The sequence below is a fragment of the Scleropages formosus genome, chromosome 19 (assembly GCF_900964775.1).
Source record: "Scleropages formosus chromosome 19, fSclFor1.1, whole genome shotgun sequence".
NCBI classification, from domain to species: Eukaryota; Metazoa; Chordata; class Actinopteri; order Osteoglossiformes; family Osteoglossidae; genus Scleropages; species Scleropages formosus.
Window position 1 is genome coordinate 6,083,381 of NC_041824.1, and position 6,000 is coordinate 6,089,380.

The window sequence follows — 6,000 nt, forward strand, 5'->3', positions numbered from 1 at the left end:
TAGGGCGTAAGCAGGGTATACCCTAGACTGGATATCAGTCTATTGCAGGGCAATCACACACACTCATTTGGTCACACAGTCACACACTAATGGTAATTTAGAGTCACCAAAACAATTGAAAAATGTTCATTTGGACTGCTGGGGTAAACCAGAACCCTTACAGAAAACCCATACGAACATGGGAAGAACATGCAAACTCCACACAGACTGAGCCGGATTCAAACCTACACCATTGCTATATCTTAGTTATTTCTAAAACATCACTAAATGACATAACATTATGTCTGAATCTGTTGAATAACACCAAGAAATTGATATTTATCGATTAAACAAATTGCACTGGAGATACAAAGTAGGACCAGAGGAGCGTGTTAGTTGGATCCCACAGGAGGTCGGTTATGATGGATCAGCTGGGTAGCCTGGGTGAAGTAGCAGCAGAAGAGGACGTAGAATGATGTAGGATGTTGGACATCAGTTTGGCATTAAGAGGTTAAGGTAAAGGACAAGGAAAGCCTTGAAGAATTGAAGTGCAGCGCACAGAGAACTGCGAGAGAAAGAACATCTCGTGAAGGACTGTCTGCATCGTCTGCTGGGCCATCTTACATCCTGTAGCTGCTTGTCCGGTCTTCTGGAGGCACCCTGCACCTCCCTAGCCAGCCGTCTTTCGTGGTTCTTCGCCTCCTCAATCCACAGATCATCCACACAGCACAGCTGGCACCTCCGCACCCCTGATCCAATTTTGGCTGTGGTTGGAGCCACGTGCAGAGCTGTTCGCTGGTATGTCTTGTTGGGCCTTGGCTTGCCCACAATCTGCTGCTGGCTCTTTCTTCGCGGCACACTCACCAGACCCTGCGACCGCATGGTACCTTCTGGCATTTGCTTTGAGTGTAAATCAAGTGAGTCAAAATGAGCTTCGAAACGGTGTTGTAGACCAAGTTCGATAATAACCATACAATAACCATATATGTCTTAAATTTCATCAGCATACCTACTCATCATTAAGCTACAGCTGATGATGATAGTAAAAATGATACACTATTTTTAATCCTACTGAAGAATCAGAAAAGATTTCTTAACAGCATCTCGTAGGTTTAAATAAGATACCTTATACAATCGATAAATTCTAAAGCTGGCCATCGTGTGGCGCTGAAGTGCGTACAGCCCATTGGAGCATGTGGCACAGCAGAGTCACACAGTAAACCAAGCTTAGAACTTACTTTCTGTAACACTCCTTTGCATTGAGTAACATAAATTAATTGGAAGTAATATATTTATTAAAATATGTTTTTATTGCTTATTAATATATTCACACTGTTAAAATATACGCATGGAGATGAGAGATGAGATGAGACGTTACCATTAATACTTATAGTTAACATTTTTTGTTCCCACAAAACATTGCTAGATGGCACTGTCCACACACAGCTGTGAGAGAAAAAGCAGACACGCGAAAGACGCGGTAAAAAGGCTTAAGTGAATTTAAGTGAATCCTTCTTTGCGAATCTATGGAGATAGACAGCAGTAACCTGCTGACAAGTGCTTTCTCCTTGCCCTCCTTTCTGATGGAAGGACGAATATGAAGCTGTATGTAAGGAGAAGCTTATTTCGTGATCAACCTGCCACAGCACTGAGCCATTGTGCCTGAAACAAATCCCAGTCCCAGCAAAAGGGGGATTAAGTGTATTAGCTATTTATACATTAGCTACACAGGATGGGAACTGTGGGAACTGTGAAAAGACTAAATGCTTTGAAAAAGAAACCAGTAACAAAGCAAGACACTTATAAATATTTTCGCTGCATCAGAATTACACATCAAGTTGAGTAATACCACGCAGTGTTTAGTTTAATCTTACCTCAAACTCGTTGACGGACATGGAGGTGAACAGGCTAACCTGGGGCTGAATGTCCACTCCACTGTCCTCATGCTGGCAGTCCATGTCAGAAAAGTTCATTGACATTAGTGGAGACATTCTGGGCTTATGAGTCTTCGGCCTCTCTGGGGGGTCTGCCACTGCCTCTGCACTGACAACCTGTCCCGGCAACATGTGCGAGAAGGTATTTGCTCGTGAGTACGAATAGCGGAAACTTCTTCGGTGGGTCCCAAATCGTGGACTATGGGGTTTAGGGCTCAGTGGTCTGGAAGGGCTCTCTAAGCCATCAGCAGAGGATCTGGGTTTTGTGGGTGTGACCTGGTTAGACACCGGGAGGGGGGGGCTTGAGCTCAGTGAAAGCAGAGGAGTGGAACCCTCCACTGGAGTGACCTTAGAGTCATCCAAGGATGGCTGGTTGGAGTCTGGGGAGAGAATGGTCAGTCCATCAGGTGGGGACCTTCTCCTGTCAACCGACTCCCCATTCTCAGGAGACAATTCTTGCGCAGATCGCTTTTTACTCAAAGGATTAGTGTGACATGAGGCAGTGTGGCTTGAGGGAGACCCAGAGAGGCTGAGCTGATCTCCACTGGAATGAAGGTTATACTCACTATGGATCTCAAGGGAAATCTTGTTGCTGTCAGCTTCCGGCACTGACACAGTCCGCTTCAACACCTCAGTCTCCTTGAACTGTTTTAATCTCCTTCTGGACTGTTTTGTCCTTGACTCCTCGCTGTCTTTGTCCTGTCCCTCACTGTCTTTTTCTAGTGTTCGAGACTCAAAGAAAGATGACAGGGACTTGTGTGCTTGAGCAAACCTCATGCGCAGGTTTAGGCTGTCTGTGCTCTTGCTCCGCTTGTAGCTCTCCTGTGCTTTGGGGTTACTGGCACTGTCCTTCTGGACAGTCTGCTCAAAGATCTCACCCTTGTGGAAGATATCATCATCCAAGTTCTCAGCCTTTCTCTCCAGCTCGGTCAGCTGCTCCGCACTGTGAGATAGGTGAGATCTGTGAACAGGAGATGGTGTTCTGTGCACTTGCCCACCCTCTCCACTGTCCTTGTCTCTCTCCCCTTCTGGGCATTCCAAGGGAGAGACCCCCAAATTACCATTCTTGTTCTCACGGCCCAAATTCTTACCCTTTCTGAAAGAAGGTATCTTGGAAAATACTGAGAATTTTGAGCTCTTCCCACCTGAGCTGCCCTTAGTTGGCTTGTTCTTTACTGCCTTGTGAAGACTGGTGTTACTCCCCAGGTGGGAACAGACATTGTCATCTGTTTCTTCACTGTTGGTGCTGGTGGTGTCCAGGTCTTGAGGGACTTCCATAGAAGAACATTGTCTCTCACTGCACACCACCTCATTAGGCAGGGATTGTATGACCCTTGGGTCATTTGAGTCAAGGGTGCAGGAGCCCAGAGGAGTTTCTGAATCAGTGCTGGATGAGTCCTCCCTCATGCTCTTCAGATGATGGCCCTTATCCTGCACTGCAGGTTCCGTGCTGGCCTTACCCTCCTCTTCCTCTTCTACTCCGTACTCTTCCTCCACAATGAAAGAGTTATCCTGAGAGCGATCCGATTCCAAAATCGGCTCAAGATTATTAACCGAGGCCAAATTTAAGGAGACATCCTGGTAAGCATACTGCTGTAATGCTACATTGTCCTGAAACTGAAATAAGCTTTCAAGTCTTTCATCTGGAGAGCTCTCCAGATCCTGTTTTTCTTGAACAGAAGGAGAATCCCACTCATGCAAACCAGACGTTTTTCCAGACCTTTCTGTAGTATCTGAACTATCTGCACAGCATGTCCTTGAGGTAGGTTCCTGACTAGCTGCACAGTCTGTGTCTGCTTTCAGCCCCTGCTCCTCCACCACAAAATGCTCAATTTCACAAGAGACCCCCTCAAGGCCACTGGCAATGAGTCCAGACTCCTTGCAATTCCAAGATGGCCCATCTCTCAAGGTGCACAGAACATCTGTGTTAGTGGTCTCATTGGACAAATCACGGTCCTTATTTGGGATCTGCAGCAATGGCCTGAGGCCCAGGGTCAGTTCTCTGAGAGGAGAATGAGCTTCAGTGTCATCTGTTAAGCATCTGCCCACCTCCTCTGTGAATGAGTGCACTGGTTCATAAGTCCACGACTGTCCCTCATCCAGAACTTTGTGCGTAAAATGATCAGTAGCGCTCAGGTCTGAACTGGCCTTTACGTTGTTGTTGGTGTCAGAGTGCAGTTCAGAAGAGGAGGTGGAGTTCTCATAAGGAACCTCCTCAGAAACACCGTTCAGATCAATGTGATCAAAGTGTGATCGCATGCACTTATCAAAGGCATGATTCCCCAGTGTAATTTCTATCGTCCTTACCGGAATGTCCTCTAGCTCCGAGGTTCCAAGGTCCCCTTGGATGTGGTCTGTGTGTCTGAGGCAGTTCAGCTCAGTAAGGTGTTTGGAGTTCACCAGTGGGTCTGTGTACCTCTTACCTTTTTTACATTTCTGATTTGATTTGGTTTGTCCACTTTTTTTGCAGTTCACGTGAAGGTCATCTCCGATTTCCACCAAAATGACTTTGGGCCTGCACGGAAGTGGTCCTGCTGCTTTTGTTGAATCGTGCTGTTCAGTAGGGGAAGTCTCACAGTCTTCTGTTTCTGTCTCTGAAGCACTAGATGTGTCGCCTACATTTTTTTTCCGTATAACGGAAGCATTGCAAACGTTATCTCTTTTTTTACAAAGAGAATTTATTAATTCTGGGCTCTCTTTGCCAAATGGCAGCTTTGGGGTTAGTTTGAAGGAGTCTGGCAGTGCACAGATGTCAGAGGATATTACCTCACACTTTCTATCGCTGAGAAGCAGGCAGTCTTTCAGCACCTCCTTGGGTTTGGATAGTCCACAGGGAAAAGGGAAGCTTGGCTCTTCTGCATTGTCCACCTTGTCTTTCTTGGACGAACTGCGCCCTGTTGCGGTCCTGCTGTCTGCCTCGAGGTTCTCACTCAGACACCTCAGAGGCTCAGCGATTAGCTGCCGTACTTTGGAGGTGTCCTCTATCCTGTGGAACTCTGGGGTACATGAGTAACGAGTATGGGAAAGCGGAACCGGAGAAGTTGACACGGCTTCCTGTTTTTCCCCCGATTTTGCTGCAGGAGTCACAACTCCCGATCCTGCTACACCTAGATCTACATTGTGAGCTTCTGTAAGGAGACAATGTGTGTCCAAGCAGTGCCCACCTTGTGCTTTTCTGCTGTGGTCAATGTGTGTGTCTGTGATCACTGCATGTTCACTACCTGTCTCTATACTCTGACCCCTCAGGGTTTGCTCTGTGTGCTTCTCATCTCCTCCAGGACTCTTCGCAGCAGGCCGGCTACTGGGACTCCCCCTCCTATGCTGAGATCTGATTTCAACAGGGCAAAAGGTATTGTCAATGTGCCACCCAAGATGCAGGTCTTCTGCCGCCAGCAGGGTGGACAGACTCCCTTCGCTGTTTGGGTTGAGGTCAGAAACAGCGTCACTGTGCGGGGAGTCGTGGTATTCTTCAGGGGCGTCCAGTGTCCGCTCACTCCATTGCGTAGCATCTGGTCCGAGACCACTGTCTTTTAAACCATCTGGGTCATCTGCAGAGTCCTCAATAGCCTCCTGGACCTGTACAGTAAGAGAAGGAATGAGAGATAGGAAATATGAGCACAATACAAGCAGAATTCATCTCTACGTAGCCTAATGGTTTCAAAAACAGTCTTGTAATCTTGTTGCTGGTTCACGTCCTAAAACTGGCTTTGTGTTCATGTTCTTGAGCCAGGTTCTTAAACTGGATTGTTCCAGTAAAAGCACTCAGCTGTATAAAAAAGAAAAAAAAAAGGCTGGAGAAAAATGTGATATGTTAAACAGTTTAGCACCTAAAAAGCTAAACATTTAATGGAAGGAAGGAAAGCCAGTTTAATTAATCCATAAAACAGGAGCACAAGTTCATGTGTAAACAGTAGAAGAATGTTAATTATACCTTCTTCTCAGGCATCACAATACGTGCCATGGATGTCTTTCGGTTACAGCTTAAAAATTTCGAAATTCAACTAGGAACACAATGTTTCCCGTTCAGTTCTAATGAATACCCGTGAAAGTCTTAACATTGCATTCTGTCAGTATTCCAAAATATATG